Consider the following 12,430-nt stretch of genomic DNA (forward strand, 5'->3'; position numbering starts at 1 on the left):
CTCACCTGAAGTGGGAGAGTCAGCTGGTCTGTAATCTATACTGAGGAGTGGGCAACCCACAGCCCATCAGACAGCAGGGAGGGGAAAGTGAAAAAGGCATGCATACATTGGGTATACTAGCTAGGAAAGGTGGGAGAGAGGCAAGATGAGGAGCAACATAAAGGACTTGTGTAAAGCCAAGAAGGCATTCAGAAACTCACTTGAAAAAAGATTCACTCTGCATGGCAAGGACTGCATCTACACACCTCCTCAGTGTATGTATAAAATAACGTGTGAGAGGCCCACACCCAAAGAATTGGCACAATTCTCGCACTCAGACTAATTCCAGGTCCCATTGCTTTCAGTGGGACTTAAGAGATGACTAACTTTATCTTGACTGGGACTAACAATGATGGGATATGCCTGCATTGTGGAACAGTCCACTTGAAATAACTTGAACACAAGGAAAAGCAGCTTAGGGCTAGACCTATAGGCTTAAGCTTAAAGGCAGCAAGCCCGAACAGTTAGTAGGAAGTATACTCACTGAACATAGGGGAACTTGTTTCTGAGAGAACATGCCTGGAATTTTGCAGTGCGGGCAGCTGAAATGAGTGCCACAAAAACATCTTGTGTGCAAGTAATACGTAAGACTGCAGTCTTAGCCTGTGATCTTCAAACACTGAGCAATCTCAAATTACTCTGATATAAATGGCTAATAGGTTTAGCTATAGTGAGGAGGGGACTTGCTCCAGATTTTATAGTCAGACTTACTGAGCTCATCCATATCATTATGAACCCAAAAAATCTATGGTTCTGTAGGGCAGTGTTGCCAGGAAGCTTAAAGAAGTACAATGAGCGGCTGTTGGCTGAGTCAACTAAAAGGGTGGTGGGGTTGCCAAGATATTTCCACAAAATACTGATCTGGTCTTTTATAGAAATTTGTAAACCATTTAAAAGGTAGTGGACTGACTTCACTATTCTTCATCCAAGAAGCAACTAGGATGAAGGCTATAGAAGGCTATGTTCCAAACAAGTGTTCTCCATACCAGACATAAAAAACTGCTTCCCTTTCCCACAAGAGCTAGTTATAACATTTTATATACACCGGTGCGATTCCCAAGAGAGCCTACTCATGAAAACATCTGTTTGTCAAAATGAATAATTCATGCAATTTGCTTATAGAACTGCATACTGTATATTCAGAGACCCAGACTGAGCTAAAGAGATCATCTGTTGTGTTGCTGCCTATCTGGACAATACAATTTCAAGTGTATACATCTTTGAGCATCACTCAAGGGAAGATGGGGATGAGCCACAACTCTGAGAGAGCGAGAGAGAGAGAGAGCAGATGCCTGGTATGTAGAAGGTCCAAGTCATAGAGCTGGGGAGAAGATCTCTGCCTGAGAACATCTGACAGCTGCCACCAATCAGAGTTAGCAATGTTAGATCAGGAGTAGAGGACCATCAGACCACCAGCTGTTGCTGGACTATGACTCCCTAGCAAACATGGCCCAGGTCCAGGCATGATGGAAGTTGTACCTGAATGTCTGGATTCTGAGGGCCTCCAGACTTCCAGAAAGCTATTCCAGTTCCTTAAGATTCCCTTAAATGAATGACAGCAGCCTGTTAAGCCCTTATAGAATAAACCTGGACATGGAAACTAGCCACTTCATATCATTATACTGAGGTGCTTGGCTATATATACACTATATATTGTTACAAAGAAATTAGAATAAGAAGACAGGGACACACAAAGGGGCAGAGATAGCTGAACTGAGAGTTGAAGAGGGGAGAGACACCTTTAGGGGTGCCAAGCTGCTTCTCGGGGGGGGGGGGGGGGGCTTCAGCAAAGCAATCACTGCCTATAAAATGCTTAGGGTATATGTATCCATCTACACTCAGCTTGTATTTTTGAAAATACATTCAAATATTGAAAATCACTATAAGTCTCCAGGCTTCTCTCCTTCAAAAGGAAGTCAGACTCAGGTAAGCACTGACCCTGAAACTTCTCGCTGCTTGGGGTTAATGGGGAGGATGTAGCAATGTGATCCACTGCGTGTTTTTTCACTACTCGTCAGCTTATTTCAACTACTAAAGATTGGTATATCAACTTTACTTGACATTTCATAGGGTCAACAGGGACGATCTCTTTTATGGAATTAAATTTACAAGTTTGTTGTTGTTTAGTTATTTAGTCGTGTCCGACTCTTCGTGACCCCATGGACCAGAGCACGCCAGGCACTCCTGTCTTCCATTGCCTCCCACAGTTTGGTCAAACTCATGCTAGTAGCTTCGAGACCACTGTCCAACTATCTCGTCCTCTGTCGTCCCCTTCTCCTTGTGCCCTCCATCTTTCCCAACATCAGGGTCTTTTCCAGGGAGTCTTCTCTTCTCATGAGGTGGCCAAAGTATTGGAGCCTCAGCTTCACGATCTGTCTTTCCAGTGAGCACTCAGGGCTGATTTCCTTAAGAATGGATAGGTTTGATCTTCTTGCAGTCCATGGGACTCTCAAGAGTCTCCTCCAGCACCATAATTCAAAAGCATCAATTGTTCGGTGATCAGCCTTCTTTATAAGTTAATGTAAAAAATAAAAGTCCAGCGGAAAAAATGTATAGCCCTAAGATACGTAGGGGCAAACTTTATGAGATGTCTTTGCCAGAGTTTTGTCTTTCACACCGGAAATGATTAAATGGAAGATTGCATATGACTAAAAAGTTTACATTGCAGTTACAGCTTACAATATTTTAAAATAACATTCCAGCCTTTGCTTGATAATTGTTCACCTGATAAGAAAGGCTAGAAGGACACGAAGCCTGTGCACTTCTGCTTAGCAACCTAGGATTAAAATAAAATAGTTGTGGGCTAATTCTACTTGAGATAGCTGCAGCTTCTTTTCCAGAGCAGCGGAAATATGTGAAAGGCGAACAAAGTATTATAGGAGAATCTTATTGAAGAAACAAACAGATGGGGTTTGTATGTGGTGAGATTCTCTTTTCCGTCTGAAAGCCTCAGTGACAACAATCTAGGATGGAGCAAAGCAATGTTCCATTATTCCTCTTTCCCTTCCATTTCTGCCTTGCTAACTTATCTGTGCAAAATGCCCTTTGTAGCTTCGCTTGTTAGTGGCTTTCCCATGAAGTGACTTCCAGTCAAAAATGGAAAATAAATCAATCCGACCTTTTGTCTTGGAAAGGGGGCTCTGAATACAGAAACAGCCCATCTAATTAGCAAACACATATGCATGTACCACACAGGGCCCATTCATTCACTACCCTGCAATCTGATGCCAATGACGTCAAAGTCAAGATTGGAGGAAATAGGTGGTGTACAGCAAATATCAGTTTCAACGTATGACACGGATAGCCAAGTGAGGGGGCTAGGAGAAGGGAACAAATGATTTCGAGGCATGCACAGTATCAAAAGCATGCTGACAGGAAGATAGAGAAATTGGCATTATCAGCCTGCTTTCTTGGGCTTGCAATGTAGCTAGGCTGTCCTTATTCTCAATTAGGACTGAAGGTGAAAAGCATCAAAATGCATCATTTCCTAAGAAACAACAAAGGTGGATAGACCTCAAGATAGCCACAAGATAAGATTTTTGTGGCCAACGTTTGTACGCCACTTCCCAAACCAGAAGTGGGCGTGTTCTGCACACAGAGTATAGTGTGTAGTCAGCCTTAGATTCCTCTTGAGTAAAACTAATGTGTCAAAAACCTAAAGCCCCTGCCGAACCATTAGAAACAACAACAACACACATATAAACTCTAGTAATTTTAAGGACTGCATGTAGCACACGGCCAAACTATCATGGGATTTAGATGTGTGGCAACCACATTATGATGCAACCTCTTTACTAAATCCTGGCAAAAGGAATGGAAATGTCTTGGCGGGCAAAGGACAAGTGCTAAGACACAGCGAACACAAACTGCACGAATGCAACATCGTTTCTGTTCCCCACCAATCTCGACAATAAAACCAGCAGCAATTCTAGGGAAACCCTTTAAGTGAAAAAGATGGGAGGGGGGTGAACCCCTATCCTTGGCTCAGCAGTTCCCAAAGCTGAAAAAGAGAAGGGTTTTATGTTTAAGAAGCGATCAGATAGATCTATGTGACTGTCAAAAACTAAACATAAATGTGCCAAAAGCTTTAAAAAAGAAGTGCATCAGGGACACTGGACAGGATACAACCCACTCTGCTGCTACTATTATTGTTTGATAGTTAAATAGTACCAAGAGTGTGATACTCCCCCTCCACCCCATTCATCCCTGTTCGCAACAACAGGGCACCCTCCCCCCTAAGCAAATGACATCAATCAGCGGGGAGTTCTGTAAAATGCATAAAACAGTCATCTTCCAAACTCTACCAGAAGATAAATGATTCCAGACATTGGACTGCAGCCATTTTCCCACACATGCTACAATGTTTTGTCATCCATATTGGGCCATAACATTGAGAGAGAGAGAGAGAGAGAGAGAGAGAGAGAGAGTGAGAGAGAGTTGTTGTTGTTTTATTATATATAAAAAAGAGAGTTTACAGCTAAAGCTTCCACTTCTGGCCGAAAGCAGATAGCGCATAAAACATACCACAACAAAAGTGTCGTTGCTGTACAAAACTGTAGCAGGATTGTTTGGTGCCAAATAAAACCAATTTCTAGGGTCTTCCATAGGGTAATTGCAAGCACCTTCTGGTTATTATCACCTCCATCTCAAGCCATTAGAAATTAGGTGGCTGGCACCCACCAAGACCCACCGAATAAATTGGTACACAGTTCTTGCAACTGACATGCCATAGTTTCACTTATGTAAATATAAAACCAATCACATTGAAAACCTTGTTGAATTGCAAAGTAAAATATTTTAAATAAGTAAAATATAGAAAAGTATGAGGTCTTTAGAAGACTGGATGCACATAAACTTTGAAGATACTTTTGGACCACATACATTTATTCTTTTCAAAACTCCCTCGAGACATTCTTCTTAATGGCCATATTATCAATAATCTCAGAAAGGATAGGATTTATTTTGATATACTGTTTGTAGTTTCTTCTTGCTTATCTCAGGATAAATATGGGATAAGCATACAATTTTTCTCAACCCCCCAAAGACAGATTATATTCTCCCCTTTCATTACTTATATACCAGGCATGCTCCTAATCAGTACTGCCAGTATGACTGATTCTAAAATAAGTCTTTACCACAGAGAAGGTGCCTCTCAAACAAGATCATCAAAACCACTCTACAACATGCACTATGAGCAATTCAAAAGCTTGTTTGCAAATTGTTTTAAATAAGCAACTTCACGATAAACTTGGTCGCATTTCTAACGTATATTTAAAACCTTTAAAGTACAGAGGAAGTACAGAGAAGATAAGCTCGTTTCCCCCCCTTTCCAAACTGAAGAGCACTTCAAATGGCATTAGTTATCGTACTAATAAACACATAATTACTGGAGGATGAAAACTTACTTTGTGTACAAATATCCCAAGGCTCCGCTGTTCCGTTAAACACAATCCCTTCTCGATTTCATTTTCTGCTTATTGAGAAGAACTGTTCGGAATCTGACAGATGGTTTCACTCTGCCACTGAGAATTTCCTCTTGGTTATCTCTGCCAGTTAATATTTCCACGAGGCTGTCTGCAGGGCTGTGTGCTCCCTACATCATTTCTGGTCTGATCAATGCCCTGCCTGGCTTTAGGTTGGTTTCTAGTCCCGCCTCCTGTTCCTGAAGAAATGAAAACTCACAGCTGGATCTTCTGTAAAACATTTCTCTTACCACTGGCTGCTCAGGGTAAATCATGCAATTATACCATGAAGAGACCTGCACCTCCACTTGCAACTTGGAAAACAATTACTCATCTTAATGAGGTGCACATGAAAGTCAACCGCGCAGTCAAATCAATAATACGGAGAAGTCATGACAAGAGAGCTGTGACCTTCAAGCCCAAAGAGCTATGTCAATGTAATACAATACTTCCCTATCCTAATGCCAGTGTGAGGCAAAACACACTGCACAGTTTATACCAAGCGGTCCTTTAAAAAACGCATACCACCAGCGGTCTAGGTCACTATGCAAATCGCACTCAGCTCTACCTCTCATTTCTGTCTTCTAATCCCGGTGAAGCTGGGGAAGTCTTAAAGTGGTTGCATTTTGGAACTGGTTTACGTCATGATGGTGAACAAACTGAAGCTTAATTCACACAAGATGGAGGTACTATTCTGGTGAATGCAACCTGCATTCCTCTGGGCAGATGGTTATCAGTTTGGAAATGCTCTTGCGATCTGGCCCTGTAAGGTGGCAGTGGTTGCTAGGAGTGCTTTTCACCCTCTTTGTTTAATATGCCAATGACACCTTTTAAAAACAGAAATCAGTCTTTGTCTCAGTCATTAAGCCACTGCTAGATTTGACACATGTGATGTGTGAGAGTGCCCTTGAAGACACTCTGGAAACTTAAATTGGTTCAAAACACAGTTGCCAGAGTTCTGACCGGAGCCAATTGATCATATCACAGTACAGCAATCTTATACAGCCTCCCTGGTTTTTTCAGATTGTTTTTGGACTTAATTCAAGGTACTGGTTTCGACCTTTAAAGCACCAAATGGCCTAGGACTAAAACTTCTTGAGAAATGCTTGGCAACTTTGCTCATCTTTGGAGACCCTGCTTCAGTTCCTCCTGCTGTTAAAACATGGTGGATGAGCATTTGAAACAGGGCCTTTTCAGCTGTGGTGCCAAAGATCTGGAACAGCCATTCAAGGGAGGTCCACCTGGCTCTAGTGCAGGCACCCCCAACCTGAGGCCCTCCAGATGTTTTGGCCTACAACTCCCATGATCCCTAGCTAACAGGACCAGTGGTCAGGGATGATGGGAATTGTAGTCCAAAACATCTGGAGGGCCTCAGGTTGGGGGTGCCTGCTCTAGTGCTACTTGCTTTTAGGGACAGTGAAGATAGACTATTCCAGTAGGATATTGTAGGATAAAAACTTTAAGCTGCCATACATACTTCCACACCTATTTAGAGTTTTAAAAGTCAATTTTAGTTTGCTCTGTAGTTTTACAGATTTTTTTTTTGTATTTTTGGTTTTTTTTTTGTATTGTAAACTACCCTGAATGTTTGTGGAAAGGTGCTATAGCTGAAAATAAATTATATTAAATAGTAAGAGTAATTGCTACTAATTTGAACCCACATTTACTTTGTCTGCCAGCACTTGAGTTGGAAGATCACTTCCTTTGTTACGATCACAGTTGTACAAAGTCTGTAGGAGTCACAGGAAATAGCTGAGTAAGCTGTCTCATGATGTTTATTTTCCAAAACTGCTCTGCAAACCATCCCGATGAGCTGCTCACCCATGAAATATGTGGAAGTAGGGACAACACTGATCCATCTAGCCCAGTCTTCCAAGGATCAAGACCTGGCCCCCTAAGACCTGCTACCCAAAATCCTTATCATTGCGGATTCTAGTGCTTAAATTGAGAGGGACTAGAGAGGTCACTTACACATCACCAAAAAAGAAAGGAAGAGGGCAAAGAGAACAGATTTGCATAACATGTGCATACACTAGCTGAGGGTTTCCCAGACTTGGGTCTCCAGCTGTTTTTGGACTAAAACTCCCATCATCCCTAGCCAGCAGGACCAGTGGTCAGGGATGATGGGAATGGTAGTCCAAAAACAGCTGGAGACCCAAGTCTGGGAAACCTTGCTCTAGTTTATATGTATAGATGAAACTTTAGAAATAATTACAATAATTTAAATTCAAATGTTATATATACCATAGATAGACATAGACATTATCATAGTGGGTAAGACTGTGCCCAGGTGACCTTTGTAACTGCTTGATGTCCTCTAGAGGTCTTAACTATTGATGGACACCCTCAAGGCCCTTGCTTTCACTGGAATTTAACCACATGGACCTTCAAATGTGGGAGTGTCCTCAAATAGCCTTTCAATAAGGCTGACCTGGGTAAAGTACAGCACACAACTTGGACATGGGACCTTATACATGCAAGAGAATTTGGTAACCCTGAACTATGATCTCTTCTGTGAAGAGACATAACTTGCGCAGAATCAGACACAAGAATGTAGCATGTTGGAGAAGAAGAGAAGAAGAGTTTGGATTTGATATCCCGCTTTATCACTACCCGAAGGAGTCTCAAAGCAGCTAACATTCTCCTTTCCCTTCCTCCCCCACAACAAACACTCTGTGAGGTGAGTGAGGCTGAGAGACTTCAGAGAAGTGTGACTAGCCCAAGGTCACCCAGCAGCTGCATGTGGAGGAGCAGGGAAGCGAACCCGGTCCACCAGATTACGAGTCTATCACTCTTAACCACTACACCACACTGGCTCTCCAACTGCGGAGGTATTTGCTGCAGTTGCATGGCACAGCACACGCTTCGCCTCCAATCCTGAGTTCAGTCCCTGGAACCTCCAGTTATAAGGTCTCACCAGCATGGCTAGGAAAATGGAAGGGTGCTGCCTCTCAGATATTGGGCTACACACAAAAACAGTCTGAGTCGGTGTAAGCCAGTTCGTATGCCAAACACATATTTTCAGATGTGGACAATTCTCTCTTTACAAACAAGCATGCCTATTTTCTGGATGCCTTCTCACATGTACGCAATATAGAAAAGTAACATGGAAAACAGCCCTCAGCAAGGATGTAGCATCCAGCTCAGTGTTTTATTCAGCAAGAAGACGTTGCTGAACAACTTTATTTTGATACAACATTGAACCCGTGACCGGCATTATGACAATTATTAAGGGGCAACAAGCCAAATACTGAAAAAGCCTGAATTGTGATCCAGGGCAGCCTTCATCAATTTGCTACCCTCCAAGTGCCAAAAGAATCTGTAGTCCCTGAACATCAGGAGGGCATCAGGTTATTTAAGGCTGGTCCTGGATACATCTTTATGGGCAAAGGGAATTAATTTTTTAAGCCAAGCGTATTGACTTAAAATGTGATTCATTGCTGCTAAGTCTGGACTAGGCAGGGATGGGAGTTTCCAGAGAGAGTTTTGCTTGGTTCTCAGATGCTGCTTGAATTATTAATGATTTATTAATTACTTTTAGGATATAAAGTGCTTTATAAACACAGGATTGTGATGCTTCAAATGGCACAGATTTCTTATTATTAATTACACTTATTGGTTGCTTTTTTCATTTACAAAAAGTAAACTCAAAAAAGGGACGCGGGTGGCGCTGTGGGTAAAACCTCAGTGCCTAAGACTTGCTGATCGTAAGGTTGGCAGTTCGAATCCCTGCAGCAGGGTGAGCTCCCGTCGTTCGGTCCCAGCGCCTGCCCACCTAGCAGTTCGAAAGCACCCTTAAGTGCAAGTAGATAAATAGGGACCGCTTTATAGCGGGAAGGTAAATGGCGTTTCCGTGTGCGGCGCTGGTGCTGGCTCGCCAGATGCAGCTTTGTCACGTTGGCCACGTGACCCGGAAGTGTCTTCGGACAGCGCCGGCTCCCGGCCTCTTGAGCGAGATGAGCGCGCAACCCTAGAGTCGGTCACGACTGGCCCGGACGGGCAGGGGTACCTTTACCTTTACCTTTAAACTCAAAATTACTTAAAAATAATACAAAAACTAAAACCAATACAAAACTAAACTAGGATAAAAGCACCCCCCCCAAAAAAAATCACATACATAAAATGTTAGCTAATATATCCCACCCACTAAAGAAGGCCATCATATCTACAACTTTCTAAGCTAAAGGCGAAAAGCCTCGCTGAAATGAAACTTTCCCTCCTGGCACCTAAAAGTAGCTTCCTTGGGGAGAACATTCTACAAGTTGTGAGCCATCACTGAAAAGGCCTGTTAACGGGTTGCACATTTAGATTTCGAACTCTCCAGCTGGTGTAACCAGTCAGAAGGAATTACAGCACAGAGCTCTACTACTAGTTTGCTATCCACCAAATCGCTTATTCTTCAGTTTGCAAAACACCTTATTTACATGGTGGGAAACTCAGCTATTTTCCAAACTGTGTAGCAGTTGCCACCTCATGAAATATAAAATTCCAGAACCTGCATGGGACATGAACATGAAATCTTCCTTGGCTGATAACCTTAAGACATTATAACTTGGTAAAATTTGGAGAGGATATTTTGCTGCAGAGGCTATTTCAAGACATCCACTTCTCCCTGTGAATATGAGGTGGTCATTCTTCTGTGTGAAGCAGACTGTTGGGTGTGTGGAGCTGACTCTGGCTTCAGTAAAGACAGACAAACTTTGTTTCGCTTATCCTCATGATATTAATACATAGCTAAATATTCCCACTGTACGGTAGTCTGAAAGAGGCCAATGGCAAACATGTCCTATATGTTCACCCTCAAGAATAAATGCCAGCTTTTGTTAGAACTGTGATTTAGCCTCCTTCTTATGCTAAACCTTGTGTTGCAGTGGGGAAAGTTCAACTTCTTTGCAAGGCAGAAGTAAGTGGAGTTGTTAAAGATCCCACACCCATTCTTGCTTCTCTTAATGTGATTTAGCAGCGAAAAACAGAGGGAAGCCAGAGCCACGGAACCATGCAAGCAAGTAAAGTAACCCAAATACCCTTCTTGCCTTCCAGGAGGCCCTGTAGAAAACAAAATCCATTATACAGCGTGCAAGTTTTATGTTATCGAGAGCAGTGCGATTCTGATAAATTAACGCTCCATCCAGTGCTAGTCACAGTTCTCCTGCTGAGGCCCATGTCCAAGAAGTTCATGCTTCAGGTTTTAAGTGCAGTGGCTGTAACAGTTCCTCCAAGGGGATGCGATGCCTTATTCACAGCAAATAACTGGCTGACGGAAAAATAACCACACAGTTCCTATGAAGGGGAAACAATTCCAGGCCTATTCCCTGATCTAGAAGCACAGCAAAAATGCTTCCTCAGTTCTGTTTGTGCTAAGATGCTGAAGGCATCAGGACTGCTGAAGACTTTGGGTGGTATTCAACTAAATAGAATCTCAGAATCTTAAGAGCTGGAAGGGACTCAAGGCTCATCTTTCCCAACCCCCTGCAATGCAGAAATCTCATCTAAAGCATCAATGACAGCTGGCCATCCAACCTCTGCTTAAAAGCCTCCAAGGAAGGAGAGTCCGCAACCTCCCAAGGGAGACTGTTCTACTGTCAAAGTAGACCACTGAAATTAATGAACATGGCTAAGTTAGGTCCATTAATTTCAGTAGGTCTACTCTGAGTTAAGCTTAGTTGAATATCACCCTTTGTTGAGCTTTGCAAATAAATTTTGCAGGCGCCTCATTACAAAGAGGGAAAGAGAGCATTTTAGAGGACGACAAGTCCTATTTCAGTGTTCAATTCACTTGCGTGCAAGCTCACAAGAGGGAGCAAAGGCACGCTGCCAATCCCTTCTGGTCTGAATCTGGGAAGCTCCTCTATTCATGCTGATTTCCCGCATGAATTAGACCCCTCTATGATGTTTTAAACTGGCCCTCATTACCAAGGGCACGTAGATTATAAAAGCAAGACATCCACAGAATCATAGAGGGTTGGAAGAGACCCCAGGGTCCACAGCTCCCCACAATTCACATGGATAACACCGAATCTACACAGTTGCAAATCCAGCAAGGCTAAACATATGCAGAACTTACTGCATACATAGCTCTCGCTTGCAGGATCTGGCCAGGGGTTTGAATACCAGTACTGTAGATGTTATTGGGGTTATATGTGCTTACAGTGGAGATGTTGGAATAGGACAAAGACGTCAGTTCTGAAATACACAAATAGAAACTATTAAATAAAATAAAAAGCTTGCTGTATGTGTATGAGTAAGCACCCCTTGCATGTGGCTCCTAACAATAGCATATCCATACCATACTTTTAAAACACATTTAAATCATATGGCTTCCCCTTAAGAATCCTGCAAATAACAGTTTGTTAAATGTGCTGGGAATTTTAGCTTTGCCGGGGTAAACTACAGTTTCCAGCTTCCACGTGCTATAAATGTGACTTCTAGGCTCGTACTAACAAAGGAGAAATGAATCTGGAAGTTATTTATTTTACAGCTGCAGAATGTGTTTCACTATGCATACGGCCACAGTGTGCTTTATTATAGAAAGACAAAGGTCACTGCGCTTTTGTGGAATTAGGTCTCTCTTTGATCTTTTACCGGCCTAGGGAAATAATATTTGCTTTTCTTTCACTATTCATGTTATTACCTGAAAAGCGTTGCTTCATCAAACCAAAGTACACATACTATGCACAATAATCTATTGATTCTATTCCTCCTTCAGTGACTTTCCCATTTTCCCTCTATTATGCATTTTGCAAGGAGGGGATGAAAGCCTAACAGCCAACAAAGCGGTTACTTCCCATGCCAATGTTGCCTGATCCAGGCTGGGGCAATGTGGGAGTAACAGGAGACTGTGCCATCTGCTCTGCCCATGCCATCTGCTTCCACCAAGCATTACCACAAGCAGTGTGTGAACCACCATGGCAGCAGCTGCCATTACACTC

At 42.6% G+C, this 12,430-nt stretch overlaps 1 protein-coding gene across 6 annotated transcripts in view; it reads right to left on the reverse strand.

Annotated features, from left to right (window-relative positions):
- STARD13 (StAR related lipid transfer domain containing 13) overlaps window positions 1-12,430 on the reverse strand; it is a 218,240-nt gene that overhangs the window by 58,148 nt on the left and 147,662 nt on the right. For 2 of the 6 annotated variants that reach the window (XM_028726489.2, XM_077927139.1), the window contains exon 1: window positions 5,445-6,695. The exons of the other annotated variants lie outside the window; for them this stretch is intronic. The gene's annotated coding sequence lies outside the window, so the exon portion shown is untranslated. Of the gene's footprint in view, window positions 1-5,444; window positions 6,696-12,430 lie in introns of those variants that run through there. 6 annotated transcript variants of the gene reach the window in all.

The sequence above is a fragment of the Podarcis muralis genome, chromosome 4 (genome assembly GCF_964188315.1).
Source record: "Podarcis muralis chromosome 4, rPodMur119.hap1.1, whole genome shotgun sequence".
NCBI classification, from domain to species: domain Eukaryota; kingdom Metazoa; phylum Chordata; class Lepidosauria; order Squamata; family Lacertidae; genus Podarcis; species Podarcis muralis.